The 24,389-nt window shown below is 46.8% G+C and overlaps 1 long non-coding RNA gene across 1 annotated transcript; it reads left to right on the top strand.

The window, feature by feature from the left end:
- The first annotated feature begins 8,554 nt into the window (after positions 1-8,554).
- Positions 8,555-20,001, top strand: LOC146186649 (uncharacterized). Its single transcript, XR_014707868.1, has 3 exons — positions 8,555-8,654; positions 8,989-9,093; positions 19,938-20,001. It is a non-coding gene; the product is annotated as an uncharacterized LOC146186649 (long non-coding RNA).
- The last annotated feature ends 4,388 nt before the right edge of the window (positions 20,002-24,389 follow it).

The raw sequence follows: 24,389 nt of genomic DNA, 5'->3' as shown, positions 1-24,389 counted from the left end.
CTAGGCTATAATTTTTTCCTCTTGTTCTCATGATGTCACGTCGGTTACGAATTGCGTTTATAAGCTGCGCCCCGCTTTCAATAAATCATTTGGTAGTCAGCGATTATCCTGTCGTTGTGTGTTGGCCGTGTCTATTCATGTTGCCGATAATTAGTATTTCTTCCCGCCTTCAAGCCCAATTCATGACTAGTTCAAACGCAGTTGTCCAATCATACAAGTGCCACAATCCACGACTACTTAAAACAGTATACCTGCTCTAATACGCCACTTAGTTCTACAGCACTGTCAAGCGCTCTTGACTGCCGTCACGATACAAGATGCAAAACGGAAAAATAGTTACGATTATATTTACCACCCATACAGACACAAGACACAACAATTACGAAGACATTTTCTGGCCAGACAAACTCTAAGATTGGGTTTCAAGCATATTCTTGAGGGCTGCCATACCAAGGCGGTAATATTGGGCAGGTAATGTGCGCGAAAATGCAAGGGAAACACCTTTTAGTTATGTGTACACAACGGCGTCAAGTCAAAGGTAAGTAAATGCCAACACAGTTCACTACGTCCACTGCGTGAACAAATCGAGCAGGCATATTTTCATTCTCAACCTCACCATTAAACCGTTGTTAGCAGATGGGTGCCGGTCATGTATCCATTTCAGCAGATGCCTTTGGGAACTCTTATAGTTAGCCTCGTTCGCCATGGAGGCACAATTTGATAATGTTAGGCCTACCCCTACGCATCGTCCGCTTCACTCGGTGCAACTCTGTCCTTACTGGCACTCGCGCAGGTGCATTTGCGCTGTCAGTCGCACGTCGAACTCGTTAAACGAAAACAGGCTCACAATAACTGTTTCAAGAGAGGCCGCTGTCGAACCGTGCAGCCTTCAGCGGCTCGGTTGGACACATTAGGCCTACCTATACTTATCGTTGCAGCGTCCGCCGCACTCGGCGCAACACGATCCTTGCGCCGTCTGCTGTTGTGCACATATCACGCCGAAAAGAAAATTTGCCGCTTCGAAAACAAAACTTGCTGCTTCGAAAAAAACATTACCGCTTCGAGAGCAAAACTAATAAAACAAAAAAGCAACCACCAAGCAATAAAAGCTCCCTAGAAATGTGATGATGCATGGGGCAAAGGCTGCTCGTCACCGGGGCAGGGGATGGCGGCAGCTCCTGGCCCTACGGGGCTGGATTTGGTAGGTACTTGCTGTTAGCGGCGGGGGCTAGCCTGCCACCATTATTTGTGCCTGTTGTAGGACGTCATTTCGCCCGTCACCGAAGCGGTGGCGGACGATGGCTGCTGCGACGCGCGTGTTTCTCCCTCTGCTTCTGTTCCTTCCTTCTTTACTATTTTCTGAACTGCTTTCCCTTCCTTTTGAATAGATAATAATGTAACCACATAGCATAAGGACACACGTTGTTAATAAAGCTCAGAACGTCTTACATTTCTGTTAAGAGGAGAATGATTTGCCTCTCATCGTTCGCCTCTTTTCGGCGTCCGTTGCAGTTTTGCATAAAATTATATTTGGTTTAGAAGAAAGCAGATGTGCAGTGTAATACGTTCTCCGGCAAGTGTGAGTTTGGACTGTACACCATCGCTCTTGTCACGTGGTGTTCCTTTGTGCGTGTTCAAGGGTGGGATTGCAGGTGTCAGGAACGCTAGACAAGAACTAAACGCTCAAAGTCTCGCGTATTGTGCCAGATCTCACGCACTGGATATCGTTTCTACCCCGCCGCGGTGGTGCAGTGGTAAGACGCCCGACTACTCTGACGGAGCACCCAGGTTCGATCCCGGAAGCCAGCAGCTGCGTTTCGATGGAGGCGAAACGAAGTGGCGTCGTTCATACGTTGTTGGACGTCAATGCACGTTAAATATTCCCAAGTGGTCGAAATTATTCGGGATGGAGCCTTCCACTACGGCCCCCCTTTCTCTCTGCTTTCATTCCCACCTCCCTCCATTTCAGGTGTCGACAAAACAAGTGTGACAGATACTGCACCTTTCCTCTCCTGTGAACCAATTATTAATATTATTTCGTTTCATGAGCCCAGAAAGTCTTTCGCCTTTCAATTCTAGGGACACTTTTACCACTATATTGCGAAGAGGCGAGAGTGGCTGATCCTGGCCCTCATGGGGCTGGGGCAGGTAGATCGTCGACGCTTGCGGCGGGGACTAGCCTGCCACCGTATGTTTATTTGTTGTAGACCGTCATTGTACCCGCCACCGCTTCGGTGGTGAAGGACGGTTGTTGCGGCGCGCGTCTTTGTCTCCCTCTTCTTTTTCTTTCTTCTCTATTTTCTATTCTGTCCGCACAAGGCAGCGGAGGTGGCACAGCTACAGAGCCAGTAGCAGGTCCGTGCATTTTCGTTTCCTTCTTCCTACAGCCACAACAATAGCCTTAGTAGTCCGTAGTTTTGCACTATGGCATCTCTTTCTCTCTTTCCTCTTTCACTCCCACCTTCCTAATTTTCCTTGCCCAGCCGGGGTGGTGCAGTGATAAGACACCCGACTACTGTGCCTGAGCACCCGGGTTCGAACCCGATCTCGGCGGCTCGTTTTGATGGAGGCCAAACGAACAGGTGTCGTGTGCTAAGCGATGTCAGCGCGCGTTAAGACCCTCAAGTGGTCGAAATTACTCCGAAGCCCTCCACTACGGCCCCACTTTCTCTCTTTCCACTTTCACTCCCACTTTTCTCCCTTACGGCGCGGTTGAGGTGTCCACAGAAAACAAGTGAGACAGTTACTGCGCCTTTCCCTTCTTCTAAACGAAACGAAACGAACGAATATTTTTCCTTACTGCTCGTGTCAGGTGTCCGCAGGAGAATTGCGACAGATAGTGGGCACCTTCATTCCTACAAACCAATTTGAAATGCCGCTAATGCCTGCTATGCTGGGTGGTGCGGCGTTCGAGGACGCACCAAATGAAAGGCGCCGCGCGGACGCCTCGATTGAAAGCCCAGCGGGATCAGCCAACGCCTCCTAAATTACGAGGCGTTGGATCAGTTTCGTATATGCCTGAATCGCTTGATGTCATATACCAGTCGTGACGTCATAATGACGTCAGTTCCCGTTTTTAAACATGATCTGTTGTGGTGTCAAGGGGACGTAACAGCCGATGACGTCATCATGTGACCATGTCATAGTTACGGTCATCACTATCATTATCATCATCACTGTCACTATCCCTATTTACACTAACCTCATCTACTACTAATTCACTGAAAGCTTAAAGGTAAACAGAGGTGGCAGTCCATGGCAGCCGCTTTTGCATAGCGCTAGTCAATAGTCATGGAGAACTACGACCAGTGCCGCTAAGTCAGGATGACTGGAAGTGTGTGACAGAATTGTGGCTGACAGTATAAACCCTTAAATACATTAGCCTTAATGCCTATGGGCGTGTATTTGCAAGTGGCGAATGCTTATGAAACACAGCGTCACTTTGACTTTTCTCCTTTATGCTTGATATGTTCTTTTTTATACAATGAATCATGGATTTAAAGCTCCTTAGAACTCCGTTAGAGCTTCATGGAAGGGCAGACGAATTAGTGACTACGGAGTTCACAAACTTCCGCGCTCCGTTTTAACGAGAGTTCGTTTCCATGGCATGGAGATGAAAACCGGATGGCTGCCACTAGTGCTTCCCATTTCTAGTAATTCGTGTTTTTTTTTAATAATAGGGAAATGTCAGGGAAGCCAATTTATTTAATGTTTTGCCATTTTCATGGCCCGTTGTTACGAAAAATGCTTATGCGCTCCTAAGAAGTGGAGCTATATGGGTTGGACCGAACCTTACGTTCTCTATGTCATGTAATGCCATCTTTTGTTTGTGTATTAGTATGTTAGGTGATACCTAGTACATATTCGAACTCGCGTATGAAGACCCCTTATGCTGTCATGACAGACATTCATGGCCACTACAACCAATGGATCACGCAGCCAGCGCAGCGATGACGTTGCAGCAGGCCGAAGGCGGCAGGTGGGGCAGAGTGAGCATAGTAGTTTACGATCTGCGAGTGCGCGGTGTATGCTTGGTCGCAACTTTCATACTACTGCCTCTTTAACGAAAGTCCCGAAGATTTTGCAGGGGCTAACCAAGGCAACTTATTGAAAAGTACTATGGGCACGGCATTGGAGAGGAGTATGGTGGTGTGCGAATGACGCAAGTTAGCGGGTGCAGTGCATTGATATGAACTCATTACACTACTGGTGGCACTAATTTGGATTTAATTTACTTTGCTGCCTTTTTAAATTGAGCCCACTCTGCTGCAATACGTTTGAGGTCATTAGAACGCTTAGGAGGCACTGTGTGATATGACGATTTAAGTTTCGGGTCATAAAAAAGGGCACCCATCTAAATTGAATTGACTCAATATCAAAGTTCTTTTATCTGTTTATGTATGCAGCTGAGGCAGTTTGCCAAAAAAGAAGACGTCAAACTCACGGAGGCCGTCAAAAGGTTTTTCCCGTTCTTGCAACAATACTTCCAGGACGATGAAAATCTGTACATTTCCAAATTAGGTGCGTATCCCCACGTTATTTTTTAGCTATCTTTGTGCTGTTAAGATATAAATAGAAATTACTGCGCATGGAACTAGCACCCAAATCACATCACTGGAAACTCCAATTGTTTATTTATTTACAAATACTACAGGCCCTTCTCGGGCCCCTGCAGGAGTAGATACTAAGGGACAATACAGGGCAACAAGTTTAGATACATACGTAATACAAAATCAAAATTCGTCACCATAGCGGCACCGTGATAGTAAAGATGCCATTTCACTGAAACGAAAATAGCGGTTTCAGCACGGAAACAAACATAGTTACAAAACACAAAATGAAAGTCAGCATCCACGTGTCATCGCGGTGGCATTACAGATGATTCAAAGCGATTGACATGCTCTATGAATGATTCAAGTGAGTTGCAGTTCACCGCATTTACCGCAACCAAAGGTAGTTTATTCCAGCAAACAATAGCGGATGGAAACACACAATATTTATGAGCATTAATATCGCTTTTGATTTGATGAAGAGTTTTCTTATGGTTAGTTCTCGAAGAATGACGAAATGGTTCCTGGAGGTATGATTTTCTTGATATGTTCAAAATACCGTGAGAAAGTAAGTGCAGAAATTTTAGTCTTGATGTTGTTCTACGCTGTGCCAAGCTGTGATGTGCTTTGTGAAGTAGATTAGACACGCTGGAATGTTTGAATGGAAGTTTAATTGTACAACGCGTACTGCTAAGTTTCGAATACATTCGAGTTAGCCTATAAAATATTGCTGGTGTGGACTCCAAATAATCTTAGCATATGCTAAGGTTGGTCTAAAGAGCATTTTATATGCTTTAATGTTTACATTAGGAGGAGCGTTGCGTAATCTCCTTCTGATGAAATACAGCTTTCCTTGGGCCTTACGACATACGTATTAATTTGGTGTTCGCAGCTTAGATTGCTTAATAGTCTCCGTCCTAAGTCATTTATATAAATAGTTCTCTCGACAGTGAAATATTTTTCATGGTATCTAAACGTAATCTTCTCCTAAGCCTTATGTTGCAGCCTTGCGTCATAACGTGTCGCCTTGCTTCCAGGTTCCTCCGAACTCGTCGCCATGTCCGAACAGCTGTTCCTTTTATATAATAATGTCATTGATTATGTAGCGTAGATACACGCGCACAAAGAGTGGATGTATTCAGAGATATTTACGAAGGGATAGCTGACCACAGCACAGACGAACTTCAGCCAGCACAATTCGTCGCCCTCGCGTGCCACACCTTCCATACACGAGCACACCATTTTCTCTTCGTCGTTGTCCCTTGACATAACTCCCGGCGGCGAAAGCACCCTGCCGGTTCTAATTGAAAATCGGATCAGGTGCATGGTGCGGCTAGATGCTAACTACGTAAACGTCACGGGCAGGGCGGGTGGAGGGCGTCGGAGAATCTAGGGGGACAACCTCATATGTCACATCGGTCACCTGGCGAAGCACACGATGAGGGCCGTTGTACTGACGAAAAAGGGTCCCTTCAGGTAGAAAATGACATTAGCCAACTTCATGGTCAGGTCCCACCTGGTGAGTGCGGTCACGCGCTCGTACACAGCACGCCAGTCCTCCACATCAGCACCATCCACTTCATTGAAGGTTCCGGGATCACGCGGTAGGGCAATGATGATAGCTAGGGTGATGGACGCCGATGGTGCGGTCCCGTCACTAGGCAGGGCTAAAGAGCTGGGAAGTCGGAGACCGTGGCGGAGTTCCTGCTTGCTGCAGGCCACCGAACACCTCAACCAATAATGTAGCATTGATACGCTCACATAGAGTACATGTATTCACAGATATTTACAAAGGGGTAGCTGACCACATCGCTTCAGGCCAGCAGCGCCCAGCACGAACCACATACACTTCGTCGTCCTCGCGTTCCACATGTTCCACACACGAGCACAGTACTTTGTCCTCGTCGTTGTCCCTTGACAAAACTTTAGGATGAATCTGTGTCATATTACAGTCAATCCCTGATATATTGAACAAGATATATAAAACTATTGCTTTATCGAACTCAGGCGATATCTTCTTGGATATACCATGCAAGAATATAGCATTGAGGTTCGCATTTATGGGACTTCCTTTTTTGCGGAAGTTTCGAAATATATAACTCTGGTGCTATGCCCCTGCAAGGAACGCTTGTGCGCAGTACCTTTTCTCGCGCGGAGCTATGTCGGCTTAGCAGGATTTGCGCCTGCTGGTAGCGTTAATGCTGTAAAAGTGTTGGTACAGGTAAATATCGTGTCCGACTGTGTCTTTTTGTTTGCCATTATAAGCATCATGAACAGCGTGAAAAACAAATAGCGGTAAAAACACACACAGAGAATGGAAGCGTTGACAACTGACTGAATGTTTCGTTAAGAACTCGTGCTTAAAGAATCTCGAAGTGCTGCCTGGCGCAGGCACACATGGTAAAACAACACGCACAATGAAACGCACAAGCCAAACTACAAGTGCGCATAAGCTTTTTGCACCGGAATATTTTCGTGAAGATATTCCGCTGCTATCTGATGCAATGCCACCGTAGGTTTGCCAACACGCGACGTGATTTATGTAGCGGTCAAATATGCCTCCAGTATTTCTCAGCACTACATCGGCACGCCCCAAATTCAGTGCACATCAAATATTTTCTTTTGCTGCAGTCGCGATAATAAACCACGAGATCTTAAGAGACAGCTGAGGCCTCCGAGGACATCTCGTATTCCTTCAGATGGATATTAAGGCACCTTCCAGTTTGTCGACAGTAACCTCACTCACAAGACAGGTACTTTATACAGGACTCTTATGTTGCATGACGCGTATCTGTTGTGTCGTACAGTCCAACAACAGTCACCAACTCGCCCAGTATTCAGTTTTGCCATTATTGGTTAAAGGTGACACTGCTACTACGTTGCAAAGGCAGAGATCAGTGGGGTGGTTGTCGTGCGCTCAAGCTAGCATTGCTAACCGAAGGCTTGTGACGGCTCTCGCGCCACCTGCACTGCTGCTAGAGGTGAAGCCATCAACTCTACCGATTTGAAATAACCTTGTGTTTCGTACTTAGTGCGCCAATTACAAAATTATACAATGACGGTTGGCAGTTACTGATCCTGAAGCACGACATGCCGCAGCTTTGATACCAAACACATTGTGCTACGCGACATAAGGTGCGAGCTCAGACACCCGTATCTTTTCGTATCGAATACTGTGAGCACGCGGTCACGTCCACGGAGCAGCTCGTAGAGATGCTACACTTTTCAATGCGAGCATTTCATCCCTCAGGTTTAATAGCGAATGACCGTATTATAGGTTTTGCCGACGTCATGCATTATTTGTTTATAAAAAGAATTTCAATGATTACTTAGATAATTATTAACCTAATTCTTTTATGAGTACTAGATTGCAAATGTTCAGCTGGCACCTTGCAAGATCATGCCGTAACTGTGGGTAAGAAGCAAATCGTCGACCTCATGCTCCTGTCAAAGCCTTGCTATAAACTACCAATTGAATTCTAGATTATGCTTTTATTACAGCCGTTTACACAAACGTATAGCATCAGTTTCGACACACAGCGAATCATTGTTCCTTATTTTATCACACATCGAAAACCTCAAGCATCGTTCTGGCGCTCTTTGGTTAGTCGCCCTTGCGCCATTCAACTCCAGACTGCCTGTGTGCTGCATCTCGTAAAATGGCCTCGACGCCCGGGTGCGCGCCTGCATCTCGCGATAAGCTGACCCGCAGCAGCCTGTGGGCTACCAGTATGCCGGCGGGAGTCGTATCTCAAGAGGAAGTGTACCACTAGCATGGATGAACCACACAACTGTTCTGGATTAGACAGAACATTGTCCGTTTATGCTTTATATGAAGAATTATCGATATATCAAATTGGATCCCAAATTTCTTTGAGTTCGGTATATCTGTGAGCGACTGTACTTTTTTAATGCATCCTGTAATAATAAAACATACCAGGCTTCCTGGTGCAGTCGCACGGACTCTGGGCTAAGTGCTGTGTTCTTGTTTCGCTTCCAGATTTCGTCCTGGGAACGGAAGTCCAAGACAGTTTAGGATTTCTGTTACTGAAGACGCCTATTGACACCAGCAGCATTTCTTTGTGTTACAAGGTCGCTGAACAGGTATAAACGGAAATTCACGGTCAAGAAATATATGTGACAGAGTTTTAAGTTCTATATTTTAGAGATGTGTATGCGCGACACAACTTAGTTCGAGAAACATTTCTAACACAAAAGCTCTCGCACTTCACCCACATATGTTGTAGCTGGTGGTGACTTTTTGTAGCAGTCGTAAGTGGGAATGACTTCCATTGTATATGCAGCTACGTCAATTCACTTAGTTTGGAAGCCTTTCCATCTTCAAAGACAAGTAAACATTATTGTATGTCTCTATTCGGTTTCTATAGAGGGACACTTTCTTAGTGCTGACTATGCGACTCTTCTTTTTTCAATAAAGTGGACGGGCCATTTGCTTCCCCAGTACAGCAAACGAAGCTGGCTGGCATCGAGCGGCGTCACCTATCTCTGCCGGCTGGCTTTGGCCAATGATGAGGACGACGTGGTGAGCACCTCTTAATTACCATATTCTGGCGCACCAGCACAGACCGCGCTTAGCTAAGATAATGCCTTCCAATGCTATGTTCTGACAGACAACGTATTGATGGGGTGCCACATATGAAATAAATTGAAATGTCGGGACTGTCACATTTTAGCTGTAACTCGTTTTTGTGAATTGCTTGGACCAACCGCTTTAGAGGAATTCACTTATCCTTTCACGCTGAGAATCCTTCATGCACTCATTTCAAAGATTTCGTGCAGGAGAAGAGGAGACACACGTACCTAATACATGTTGATCACAGCTCTCACGAGATGAGTTTGATACATACACAAAGGCATTATTCTGGCCTTCCGAACTAAAATGAAAGATCGTTAAGAAAAGTAACTGTGGCAGTAAAAAACGACGTTGATGTTAGTTGGTTTAAAGTCAGCTCTGCTCATATAAGGACGATAAAGATTCGGGGTTTTCCTGAATAAGCTCAGATCAGAGTTGCAATTCAGGGCGTTTGTTCTACTCGCCGTACTGCAACTCCCAATGCCATCAACGTGCGCCACTTATCTTAAGCCGAGAGACGCACTAGGCGGGGGTTGCGAAAAGCGTTAGTAGGCGGGGTGCGTCTACGGCGATTAGGTACTCAGTCTAGACATGAGTGCTGCCCGTGCCGCTGTCAGTGTGTAATACGTTGGACCCGGACATCAGGCTGATTTCTAGCCAATGCATAATAACTCACGCCCAGAAACTAGGTTGATCCTCAATGCGCGCAATATTGAAATTTCCTCCATGGACACTAGAGTGAAAACGAGGACCAATGAAAAAGATAGAAACGGCACAAACGATGGTAGTAGCAAAGCCCTGGCCTTGGAGTCGCCGAAAATAGTAAGGGCGAAGTCCTAATAGCAGTGGCGTATATGTGCAGCATTTGCCTCGCATGCGGGATGACAGTGGTTCGAATCCCTGTGCCGCGCAATTCTCTACCGGATTTATAAAAACCCGCGTGTCGATGGAATTGCATAAACACAGGTTTGGAGTTTCTTTCTTACTAATCTGTTGCGTTCCTTCTTCCCATTTAGGCTAATTCTGGACCTCACCATCCTCTGGTCACTGCATCGCACTTTCCCGATTACCTCTACATCTTGCATAATGGCGGGGGTTGAACACATTATGAAGTCAATTTCATATTTAGTCTCCCCGTTAGGACTTTCCCATGTCCATATCCGGTTCTTCCGTTTGCTGAAGAAGATATTCATGATTCTTAAGTTACTGCGCTCTGCAAACTCAACTAGTAGCTCCCCCCTGCTGTGCCTAGAACCAATGCCAATAGTCACCTACTGCCTGGTCTCCTGCCTGCTTTTTTTCCTACCTTGGCATCGAAGTCGCCCATTAGTTCAGTGTACTGCCTCTTTACTTTTCGCATTGCCGATTCTACATCTTCGTAGAAGCTTTCAACTGCCTGGTCATCATAACTACATGTAGGTATATAGGCCTGTACAACCTTCAGTTAGTAAGATTAGTAAGAAAGAAACCCATCAACGAATTAGCGGTGAGGGGGAGGGCTGAAGAGTTCAGGATCTCGCTACAGAATAGATATTCAGCTCTAACCGTTGATGGCCACATTACCCTAGAAGCAATGAACAATAATTTCAGAGATATCATTACTGAGTGTGCGGTAGAAGTAGGCGCAAAGTGACCGATATAAGGAAGCATAACAAGGAGAAAACTGAGCATGCTGCAAAGAATGGGAGAAGCCTAAAAGCGGTGAAGAAGAAATTGGGCATAGGCAAAAACCAGATGTATGCAATAAGGGACAAGGCGGGCAACGTCATCACGAATATGGAAAATATAGTCAAAGCAGCCGAGGAGTTCTATACAGATCTCTACAGTAACCAAAGTAGTCAGGACCGTACTGAGATGGCCGGTAGGGAAAAACAGCCAGACGTTCCACCAGTGACGAAGGACGAGGTCAAGAAAGTATTAGAAACTATGAAAAGGGGGGAATTCAGTTGTAGAGGATCAAATAACTACAGATTTGTTGAAGGACGGGGGGATTGCTAGAAAAACTGGCCACCCTGTATACGCAGTGCCTGGTGTCATCGACGGTACCGGAACCATGGAAAAATGCAAACATTATCCTCATTCATAAGAAAGGGGCCTCTAAGGACCTTAAAAATTACAGACCACTCAGCTTACTGTCGGTTACGTATAAGGTATTTACTAAGGTAATCGCTAATATAATCAGGACAACCTTAGACTGCAATCAAGCAAAGGATCAAATTCTTCACTCCCGCGACTTAACGGCCCACCTACAGCGGCATGGTGCGCACTGAAGATGGGACTACTGATACTGCATTAAGATGGGACCGGGCCATGGAGGCTCGACTTATGGCTCACCCCGATGTCCTCTCTGCCCCGCAAGCCCCCACGAGCTCGACTCATCAGCCCCCGGCCGGCACAGCCACACCAACGCAGCCTACGCAAGGCAAGTCTTCCAACGTTCTAAAGCGTCCGCCATCGTTTCCCAAGCTCCCGACACGAGACCTTAAAATCGTGTTCCGCCCCGGTGGAGGCATCGACCTAAGTAAACACAACGGGGGCTATATACTGTCTCTAGTCACCAGCGCTGTGCAGCTACCGACAGACGCAGTGCGAACATAAGACGCCATCCGAATCAACCCCAGGCACAATTCATTCGCTATCAGCACGCCAGCCGGAGACCGTCCCGTAGATATGTACAACTAGAATCTATAAAGATAATCGACCAAGTCTACCCAACGAAAACGTATATCGCTCCTCCGGACAACGCCATTCGAGGCATCATTTATAGTGCTATCTATGACCAGACATCTGAAGAAATTTTTACAGAGCTAAAAACGTTCAACCAAAGCACCTCCTATCTCATCACCATTGCACGCCAACTCGGCCACACCAAATCAATTCCGGTCACCTTCATAAATACCAATTCAGTACCTAAACAGCTGCGTTTCTATGGAGCGGTCTACCACTGCCTCCATTCATCGCCAAAGCAGAAGCCTGCTTCAACTGCCGTCGTCCGGGACATCGCAGCGACGTGTGCACGGCACCCAAAAAAGACTTATGCCAACAATGTGGGGAGACTCATGTACAGACCGACCCTCCAACGTGTTCACCCCAGTGCATTCTGTGCGGCGGCCCCCATTTTACGGGCTCCCGCGATTGCTCGGAGCGATTCAACAGACCGGGCAACAAGAGGCTGACACCCTTGACAGTTGGTGCAGACGCCGAGCAAACAACCCGGCAATCCCGAAGCAAGCACCGGACGAGTTCCACTAACCGCGTCCGCTCCAGGTCCGCCGCGTCCGCCGCTTCGACCAACGCCAGGAACCGCTCGCCATCTTTCCCGCCCCTGACCGACCAGCCTCCGCCGGAAAATAAGGTGAGCTGGGGCCCACAATCTTCCTCCCTTGTCCGAGAAAATAAGCAACTTAAAGAAAAGCTAGAAACTCAGGGCAAGCAAATTCAGCAACAGAATGATCAAATAAGAAAACTCAATGATCATATTGCAAAGCTCACTCAGCAAATGCAAACACCAATTCACAGGCTCTCCCCCGCAGAGGGAATGGAAAGTTCTTCCACTCCCCTCCCAGGTCGTTCCACCCCACTTCCGCCTCCTCCTCCGACATGCAACAACACAGCATCTACTACAAAAATTCATACGCCCGCCAAACGGAAGGCACCTCACCAAGACATTCCTACAGTGGTCGACTCCCAAAAGCCTGATCTGGTCGCCTCCATAGCTTTACTCGAAGAGAAGTTTGCTTAAAAATTTGAATCTATGACCACCAGCACGAACGCATGGGCAGCTGGAGTAGACGCGCGGATAGCGATGCTCGAGCAGCAGATGCAGCAGCAACAGATCCAGATTCAAACAGCTCTAGAAAAGCTACTCTCTACCACTGTATCTCAAACGATCCCACCCGAATCTCAGCCCCAAGATGGCAGGACGTCGACAGGACATTAAGGAGTGTGCAAGCGGAACTGCAGAGGCTTTCGTTCCAAGCGTAGTAATCTGCAGCTCTACATTCAATCCCTTCCGGCCGATGAAACACCAGAAGTAATCGCACTGCCGGAAACAAACTCCGCTGTAAAACTGCTCAAGTACACTCTTCATACAGCAACAAACTGTCCTCAGTACAGAGTGGCGACGCTGGTTCACCGCAACTACACAGCAACTGATCACAACATGGACGTTGCAGATATCGACTTCCATTTGATAGAGCTGCTTCCCAAAGAGCGGAAAGGAACGAGTATATTCATTCTGAATATCTACAGCCCCCCGAAAGGGAAAACTGCTCTTCTAATGGCGGCCATGAAAAAAGCCCTTCAAATCAGCGCTAAACAATCATTGATAGTTGCAGGAGACTTTAATGCCCGCCATATCACATGGGGATACAAAACGACTTGCAGTAAAGGCGTCCGACTCTGGATACTTCTCCAAAATGAGGGCATAACCCTTGTCAATGATACACAACAGTACATGCGTATCGGCAACAGTGTACAGAACAACACCACCCCCGATCTTACACTCACGAAAAACATAACACAATGCTATTGGACAAACACGCAAACCTCTCTTGGTAGCTATCACTATATAATTGAGACCTCTTTCTCACTATCCTCCATAACCCCCCGTGTAAAGAGGAAACTCAAAATCACCAACTGGGATCGCTTTCGCGATCTTCGTACCGCGGCCCCGATACAGATAGACCACCTTACAAATTGGCTGGCTAACCTCAAGAAGGACGTGAATATGGGCACATCGGGAATGCCGTGCACACAAACCTCGGAGGTGACTGACAGCCGATTACTCCACATGTGGGAAGCTCACTCGAGCTTACAGAAGCGATGGCTTAAAAACAAACACAATCACGCCCTGAAGCTACGCATCTCCGCTCTCATAAGGGAAATGGAGACGCACGCGGCACAACTCAGTCACCAGCAATGGGGTCAAGTATGCGACCGCCTTGCTGGAAACCTTGGACTTAAGGTCACGTGCCGGTTGCTACGCTGCCTTCTTGAATCCGATCACGCCAAGAATGTACAGCAGAAAAATGTGACGCTTCTTATCCATGGCGTAGACATGGACAACGGCAACATTATTCAATCCTTAAAAGATACATACCTCACAACCACACCGAAGACACCCTTACCACAGTACCTTGGAACCCAAAACCATGAGCTAAACGAAGACATCACAAAGTATGAAGTCAGACCAGCCATGCTCCAACTCCGCACTACGTCTGCTCCAGGAGCCGATCAGGTCACGAACAAAACACTTAGAAACCTCGATGAAAACTTCATCAAGGCAATAACGGAACTTTTTAACAAACACTGGCAAGAGGGAACGCTTCCCTCAAAGTGGACGCATGCTCAGGTTACCTTTATACCTAAACCCGGCCAACCGCTCACTCTTTCAAACCTTAGGCCCATTTCGCTATCTTCATCTCTTGATAAACGTTTTGAACACGTTGTCTTGAATCGGCTACATACCCACATGCAAACCCGCGACCTTTTACCTTACACAATGCTGGGTTTCCGCAGCCACCTATGCACCCAAGATGTCATGCTACAGATATCAGAAGAAATTCTCCATCCCCGACACTACAAACGCACAAGAGCATTGCTGGCTCTAGACTTGCAAAAGGCATTTGACAATGTCTATCATTCCTCTATATTTGATGCACTATCCACTCTGAATGTGGGAAACCGAACACATGCTTACATTTCAGCATTTCTCCGGGATCGCACAGAAATTCGGTTCGGTCCCCTAAAATCCCCCACTTTTACCCTCGTTAATAGAGGCACCCCGCAGAGATCAGTCCTTTCCCATTTTTTATTGAACATCACACTCATCCCCATAACTAAAAAGCTGTCACAGTTCCCAAACCTCTCCCATTCTCTATATGCAGATGATATCACCCTGTGGACCACCCCTGGGAACGTAGGTAGCATGGAAGAAACTCTTGAGGAGGGGGCAGACATGGTGTCAAGATGCGCAGCTTCAATAGGCCTTGAATGTTCCTCCACCAAATCCGAGCTCCTGATACTCCACTCAAGCCCGCGGAAACACCACGAACCCCCTATGCTCATCACCGTAGATGGTCTGCCAGTACCACAAGTTCACAAACTTCGAATACTAGGTATGTTCATACAAGACAACGGCCTTAACACGGATACACTCTCCAGACTGACTAACACAACACATCAGATCACCCGCCTAATCAAACGTATAGCCAACAAGCACTGTGGAATGCGCGAGCATGACCTCAGACGCTTAGTACAGGTATTTATTATAAGCCGCATTCTTTACTCGATTCCGTATTTATATCTAACAAAAACAGGCAGACAAGGTGGATGCTCTCATCAGACAGGCTTATAAGGCAGCTCTCGGTTTACCTAAGCGCACCCCAACCTATCGACTCTTAGGCATGGGTGTTCACAACACACTCAGCGAACTGGTGGAAGCCCACCGCATCGCCCAACTAGGACGGCTCTCCAATACCCCAACTGGTCGCCACATTCTTTCCTTTCTCCAACTTAGACCGTTAGGTGCCCCTCCAGTAGAAACTTAGGCAGTTCCAAAGACAGTCCGCGATCACCTCACTGTCCACCCACTTCCGAAAAACATGCATCCCCTTCATAACCAGGCCAGACGGAAAGCGAGAGCACGTGCCCTATACAGGGCACATGCGAACGAACCCGACACGGTCTACGTGGACGCCGCAGAATATCCACACCGCTCATCTTATGCGATATGCGCGGTATCCAGCCGCTTCGAACACATCACATCAGTTTCTATCATTACCCGAACGTCCGTAGAAGCGGAAGAATCCGCTATAGCCATCGCGATAGTCTCTTCCACTGCCACCCTTATCCTCAGCGATTCTAAAACTGTCATACAAAATTTCGCCCGAGGCCAGCTACATGCTGCCTCTCACAAAATCTTAACTACCAATGTTCAAATATCCCGACCCATAGACCTTGTCTGGGTACCAGCCCATTCGGGCAACCCCTGTAACGAAGCGGCCAATTCTGCTGCTCGAGCATACGTCGACCGAGCAACAGATACCGAGGACCTAGGCAGTGCCAGAGATCGGGTGATCACCTACAACGACATTACACTACACTACCGGTCAGAAAGACTTCACTACCCTCCCCCACACCCCTCCTTAACTAAACCACAACAAATAACACGGAGACACCTTCAAGCCCGCACCTTTCCCTCCCCAGCACTGCTGGCACTCTTCTCCCCCTCTACTCATCAGTCCGAATGTTCCCTCTGCGAGGCCCCGAGAGCTACATTCGAACATATTATGTTCAGATGCCCGGAGTTTCAACCACCGGCCGAATGGCGCCTTACGGACAACGAGACTTGGGAGATCGCGATCTCCAGCTCAGAACCGGCTCCACAAAGGAGACTGGTCGACTGGGCAGAAGTGGTCGCCGTCAAGAACTGCCTGCTGGCCACCACCCGTGATCAGGAGCCGGCCCAGCCCTTGTAATGAGTATTTCGTGGCTCCACCAAATAAAGTTTTTCACCACCACCATTCACAGCTTGCTTAGAGGAAGTATCCAGGGACTCGAAATGGGAGCAGTTAGGGATAAGGGTAGATGGAGAATACCACAGTAATCTGCGATTTGCTGATGATATTGCGCTGCTAAGCAACTCGGGGGATGAAAAAAAGTTGGTTCACAGGGAAAGGCGCAGTATCTGTCACACTTCTTTCTGTGGACACCTGAACCGCGCCGTAGGGAAGGAAGGAAGGTGGGTTTGAAAGTGGAAAGAGAGAAAGAGGAGCCGTAGTGGAGGGCTACAGACAAATTTAGACCACCTGGGGATCTTTAACGCGTGCTGACATCGCGCAGCACACGGACGCCTCTTCGTTTCACCTCCATCGAAACGCAGCCGCCGAGGTCGGGTTGAACCGATGGATCCCTGGACACTTGGGGATTGACAGCAATGAGCTGGCGAACCAGCTCGCCCGTGAAACTGGTAACCGGGCACCGTTCATCCCCTTGCCAAGACCCATGGAGGGCGGGTCGAGAGTGTCTCTTCGCGCCACCATCAGCGAATACTACAATACTGCTCGCTTAGACCGCAAGCTCTACCCCGACCCTCATCCTAATCTTTCCGATCGGGAGGCTCATATCCTTCGGCAAATACAGTTGAACACACTCATAACCCCTGCCCGGCTATATCTCTACAAATTCCGTCGCGATCCATCATGCCCCAACTGCCCTTCCCCTTATGCCAACCTTTACCACTACCTATTTTCATGTCCGGTTGCATTGCAATCGGGATTCTTTCCCACCTCCTCCCATACTATCTGGACCTGGGTGGACTGGCTTGGTGCTGAGGGTAAAGAACAGCGTCAGCTCGTCCAGTAGGCTATCGATGTATTAGGCGTCTAAGTGTTGCGCCTCAATAAAGTCTTGTACTACTACTACAACCCGGGCACTCCGGGCAGTAGTCGGCCGTCTTAGCACTGCACCACCAAATAATGATTGAGGACCTAGACAAGGAAAGTAGAAAGGTAGGCTTGAAAATCAATATGCAGACGACTAAGGTGATGTTATACAGCCTAGGGAAGGAACTGCAGTTTACTTTAGGTAGCGAAGTACTGGAAGTAGTAGGCGAATATGTCTACTTAGGACAGGTAGTAACCGCAGATCCGGACCATGAAAAGGAAATAACAAGAATAAGATTGGGATGGAGCGCATTTGGCAAGCACTCGCAGATTATGACTAGCAGCTTACCGGTGTCCCTGAAGAGGAAAGTATACAATAGTTGCATCTTGCCTGTACTCACCTATGGGGCTGAAACGTGGAGGCTAACCAAGAGAGTTCTACTTAAGTTGAGAACAACCCAGAGGGCTATGGAACGAAAAATGGTAGGGGTAACATTAAGAGATAGAAAGCGTCCAGAGTGGGTCAGAGAAATAACTCAACTTACCGACATTCTAGTGGAAATTAAGAAGAAGAAATGGACATGGGCAGGACATGTAGTGAGAAGAGAGGATAACCGATGGTCGCTTAGGGTAACAAACTGGATTTCAACGGAAGGAAAGCGTAGCAGGGGGCGGCAGAAAGTTAGGTGGGCGGATGAGATTAAGAAGTTCGCAGGGGTCAGTGGATGCAGCTAGCACAGAACCGGGTTAAGTGGAGAAATATGGGAGAGGCCTTCGCCCTGCAGTGGGTATAATCAGGCTGGTGATGATGATGATGATGATGATAATGATGATGATGACATTTAATGCTAGAACCCTAGCTGGTGAGGCTAGTTTAGCAATGCTGTTAGTGGAACTAGAGAATATGCAATAGGATATAATCGGGTTTATTGCGATAATGATGTCAAATGAGGCATATACTGTACTGAAGGACGGGCATGTACCGTGTTTCTCAAGTTTTCCCTGAGAGACAACTACGAGCAGGTTTCCTCGTTAATAAGGATATAGCTGGTAATATACATCAATTTTATACCATAATTCAGAGTGTAGCTGGCATCGTAATTAAGCTAAATAAGCGGTGTAAACTGAAGCTTATAGAAGTATACGCACCTACATGTAGTCATGGTCACCAGGCAGTAGAAGGTTTACAGTAAACGCTGTTGAATACAGTTTTGCGATGCAAGATTAAAATGCCACATCCATCTTGTGATAGGATTTCTTCATAAAATTAGAGCGGTGAAACTGGCTCAAGGCTACTAATACGTATTCCAATGCCAATATATTTCTTTATTTATCTAGGCGCTGAAATAGGAATACATGCATGCATAGACGCTTATTAGGTATTACGTGGCTTGTGACCTTTTAACGGTAACCACTGTGGTCTTTCATGGGGCTATGAACGACGCCTAAGCTCTCGGCCATACATCAAGACTGCAATAAATTGTATCACTGCCATATTTAACTATGTGGTTTTTCACGTTATTTAAACTAATGATAGCTCTAGCAAGTATGTACACTGCGTATTCCCTAATCTACTTATGGTCCGTCCGCGTGCCAGATGATTGTACAAGTAATACGCTTATTTCTGGGATTGTATTTGTGCACTTATTATGCTAGACTAAAATATTTCTCTGAGCTCTGTGCTGATTCTGAGCCGCAGTTTACACAACGCTTCGTCCTTGCCATGCATTCAAAATCTGTTTGTGTATTATATAAATAAAAATTCCGAGAGAATTATGGAATCTACGCTGCAAAAAAAAGCGAAAGCGTAAGTATTGCTAGGGCACACGGTGCATCCTGTTTGGTCTCTTTATAATTATCAAATAAACGCACCGTGATTATCATTGCTATTGTCATCATTGCCATTGTCACTAATTGCAGCATCATTGTCATCGCTATTACCATCCTCACGGTAGGCAAGGAGGATTATGTAATGTTTTACACGATGCCGGGCATGGCGCGGTTGGTTCAAGTGGTCGACTAGGGATGCAAGGACGTGTGGTTCGATTCCCGGTAGAGAGAGAATTTATTTATGGGTAGTTATCTTCTTCGCGGTAGACAAGGACAATTATGATGTGCGTTTCAAGATCCCGGGCGTAGCACAGTTGATTAAAGCAGTGAGCTGGTGATCCCAGAGATTGAGTTTCGATTTCCGGTGGGAAGAGGATATTTTTTTTTGTCACAACGCCATGATGACGTCTTTTGATTGAAATCTAAGGAATGGACTCCGACCGTATACGCCATTAAAAACTGTCGCCTAATATTACTTCTGTTGTCTCATGTTGTTGTTACCGGGGGACGCAAGCCATATCTTTTAGGGAAACACAGATCACTAGTCTGATGTCTCCCTTTCTAAATTTTACCCAGAAAGCTGCTTTTCAACCCGAAATCAACACATGCTTGGCTAAGACTGCCACTGATGACATCAAGGTAAGCTTTACGCCTATACCGCACAGACGTGGTCTGCTTTTGAAATCGTTTGTGTTGAAAATATTCAACAGGCTGTTAATTTTAGTAAGCGAAGCACCTTCCAGTTCACCACATATGCCGCGAAATTTCTATGGTGGGTCTAATTGCTATATAATTTCTTTGCGTATTCTCAGCCAAGAAGGTACACAATATCCGTTCACCAAATCGAAACAATCATTAAACCCGAGCACCTGTTTTTCAACATGGTTCCTTATCAATGTTTCCTAGAAATCGCTCTTTAAACATGGGTGCCTCTGTTGCCTGCATCTGATTCCTGCGTCTTAGTGGAGTGATTATTAGTGGACGCAGGGAGCTGCGAATGGCAGAAAAAATATGTGCGAAATTTATAGCTAAAATAACATTGTAAAAGAGCTGGCATATATCTTGGCGATAAAAAAACGAATTCATATATTAAAGTTGAATAGCATTCAGAAGATAAATGAATCCAAAAAATAGCTTCATATGCTTGGGCTCTACGTGATGTCTCAAGATTGCCTTTACGGTCACTTGTATAGGCAACGTTTACCAGGCTGCCGAGCAATGTTTTAGAACGCTAGCATGGGAAATGAGATAGCAGTCGCCAGACTTTCTCCTGTATAGCAAATTAGCCAATTAACAAATTATGCAAACGGTCACTGAGTGTACACCTAACGAAACTCGAAAATAAGCAATGGACAGATAGGACTAAGCAGATCCATCAGGAAGAAACGTCGGCCCTGAAGAAGTCAACAATATGAATAAAGAGAGTCGCATGAGACTGATAACATTATCGTTTACTCGAGAGTTGCCATTGTGCATTGTAAAGAATGGTGGCAACCAGTGCAGAAAATAATTTATATACATACATGCACCGCTGCTTCATGTGTCTGAATCAAACCTATACAACGTCCTGTGTGTATGAAAGTTTAATTTCGTAGCTCACACAGTTCAAACCTCCCGGAAGAGCACCAGGATGCTATCTGGTCAGTGACGATCGTGAACGTCAGCTTTGGTTCGTGGGCTAGGCCAACGCGGCAGTGATAAGAGACTAAAGGCGAGGTGGTCAACTTGTCTGATTTAACACGAACGTTAATAAGGCATTTTTCAACCCCTGAATCAATAATCTAAGTCTGATAGTGAATCACAGCATACCATAGACGCCAGGGATAAGAAATGCCAAAGTAGCGCGCCGATTCTCCAAAATTACACGGATAATGGCAACTGCAGCTTCCTTCCCTGAACTCTAAGGCCGAATTTGGAACGCGTTCGCATTGCCGTGACGTCAATTTAACGTAGGGATTGGGGGAAAAGGAGGGGACGCAAGCTGTGTAGATGAACCAGGGGGCAAACAGCCAATCGGCTTATATGGGCGTTCTCGGTTTATTTTATTTTAAGAGGACAAATGCAAGTTTCAACATGTTTGGAAGCTCTAAATGAATGTATTTGGCTACAGTACTGTAACATTATAGTTCAGAGCTTATAAAATACATACAAATAACTTTGGAAAGGTTTCGCCGTTTCTCGCAGCGCGCATAGCAGTTTCTGCTCAATTGCGTTGCGTTATGCTGCGCTTCAGGTTCTTTCGACAGCCTGAAGTGCCTGTGGAGAGCATCGTCAGGCATTGCGAACGGATCATCACGCGACGGCAGATGCAGACAGGTCACTTCACTGATCACCGTAAACAAGAGAGGGGCAAAGGGACGGACTGACACGTTTCTCGCGCTGATGAAGCGAGCGCAACATCCGCGAGTTCGCTCAAAGCATCCGAACGAGTTTTCTTTGAGTTCAGTGACATATCTTGGGATGTCTACAAAATCCGCGGTCCCAACTCCGCGATGTGGCGTTAGCGTTGGCGACACAAGGCCAATGGAGTGACGCGACGAGTGAGAAATAGAACGGGTTCCAAAGCGAGCTCTTCAGTGTGCTCTTATACGGCATCTAATGCAGCGTAGCCGTCCCGGCTGACAGCTTACAAAGCTGGATCATAGGTTCACTGCGAAGGTGCACATGCAGATAGGGCAGCGCTGAATGCATTGGTTAACGGAATGACTAATACTGTTACGCCGATAACTGCATAGAAAACGAGAGCCGACGTCTTGACGCTGTTGTAACTGATATTTTCTTCGGTTATCCCGCCGCCACCTGGTAAGGGTATGTCGAATTAGGTAACACATAGTGTTGATGCCATTCAAATAGATCATGCGCATTAACTCCGCGTTTGCCGTTGTTTAAGCGGCTAGGTTGTTTGCGTAAAGGGAGGCAGCGAAGGTTGCAATTTGGCGGACAGTATTCGCGCGCAGCGTTATGTGTCGAGCGTATGCAAACATTAGATGCATTGAATCCGTTTTAGCCGCCAGGGAGCGGTTATCAGTTGACAGAAGAAGAATGAAAGTTCAAATGCTGCATGATCATAGCAGGCACGAGGACATTGCCGTAAGCATAACTTGATTTTACAACAAAGTCGTGAAAGCCGATGTTAGTGAAGCTGCAAGAACTGCCATGGAGCAAGTCTATTTCAATAGCGGTGTGCCGCGAGCTCAGCCAATCTAAAAATTCGTCACTTTATCAAATCATGAGCGTTTTCCTTAAATAAAGATATTAGTCGTGGAAACCAATTGAGGCCGAAACAGCACCAGAGGGTTTTGCTTGCGTAGACATCACTTTTAACAATAAGCTGCCATCAACGGTTTTCAAATGGTCTGCGATGGTATTGTTTTCAAACACTTAACGCCTCGTTCATGAATATAGCAAGTAGACCAATTATCTTGCTATATTCAAGCATATGCAGTATTTTTGCACGATAGGAGTGACATGCTTAAGGCGGATTGGTGTTCACGTATCCACTTGTACAGCAATGGGCCCTCTCTGCTGCAGCATTGTTCCAGCCAGCGCCACATAGGGATAGTACAGGAAGAATAGTACTCTGCCACCAGAAAACTGTTCATCTTGTATAGAAAAATTGCGACGTATATATTAGCACTGTAATCAGGCTGTATGGTGGTCACATAGATATTTTTGTCAAAAGTATTCTGGGCACTGCGCTTTCCAATGAAAATATTGCTCGCACTACTCCACCCGTCTTGGTCCAATTCAACCCATCCGCCCCTACTGAACTCCGCATCGACGTATGTGGCCATGGATTTGGAGCTAGACTCGGTCAGCGACAACACAGCCGCACAAGGGTGGTTGCCTATTCCAGCTTCCTCCTATCAGCGCCTGAACAAAATTCTATCACACAGCGAGAGTGCCTGGCGCTTCTTCGGGCTATTAGGAAATTCTGTCCTTATTCGGTTGGCCACCTCTTTACTGTTTTAAAAGACCGCCAATTGTTGTGTTGGCTTTCGTTCCTAAATACCTTTCTGGCCATTTGGGACGCTGGCGGTATGATTGCAAGAATATGCTTTTTTTTGTCGTCTACTGGTCCGGTCCGCTTCATCATAGAGTGCTTGTCGTCCAGTAATCCTGCCGACTCCCCTAGCTCTTCAGACTGTGGCGAAGACGTATGTATTTTGCATTTATCGGATTTTCTAACATTGCCGAACAACAGCTGTTGAGTCCTTAGCTACATCACCATATCCGATGTCTTACCTGCGACCAAACTGATCCATGCCTCGCCTTGTACTCCACGGGAACGCCCTATACCGACGTAATAAGCGACCAGATGACTCTGACCTTTTGCGCATTGTTTTCCAAAACCTGCGCTTCACAATCCTTGAAAACGTTGATGTTCTCTCGGCTTGACACTTAGGGGTCTTCTGCCCATATGACAGCCTGCGCCGACGTTTGCACTCGCCGAAGCACCAACGCTGCGTCCAGCAATACGTTAACGCATTTGAACAGTGTGAGTTTCGAGAAAATGCTGCCCTCCGTTTTGCCTTCAGGTCACTTGCAACCGAACCCCATACAAACTGACCCGTTTTCCCGTGTTGGCACTGACATCTTTGGCCCTTGACGGTCTCCGCCTCAGGCAGCGAATGGATCGCCGTCGCCACCGACTACGCCACGCGTCACTCTATTACCTGCGTCATCCCCACCAGCTGCGCCACTAATGTTGCAGACACGTTCTAGCGCATATGAACAAGGACGAGAGAGATGTAGACAACACGAAGTTACGAACTAATGTTGCTGACTTCCTTCTAGACAACGGGATTCTTCGTCATGGCCTACTCATGAACTAATACCAGACCCTGGGCGCTGCTCTCTATGAAGAGTGGATAACGAAATTCTTCGTTCGCGTTCCGCCCGCCACGAACTCAACACCGCCTATAACCTCAGGCCAACAGCCTCACGGAACGTCTAAACCGCGCGCTCGCGGACATGCTCTCCATGTATGTGTCTGACGACCACCGGGATTGGAATGTTCATGTACCG

Source organism: Amblyomma maculatum, chromosome 6, assembly GCF_055883805.1.
Source record: "Amblyomma maculatum isolate TAMU_Amacu chromosome 6, ASM5588380v1, whole genome shotgun sequence".
Classification (NCBI taxonomy): Eukaryota; Metazoa; Arthropoda; class Arachnida; order Ixodida; family Ixodidae; genus Amblyomma; species Amblyomma maculatum.
This window is presented reverse-complemented; position numbering and strand designations above follow the sequence as displayed.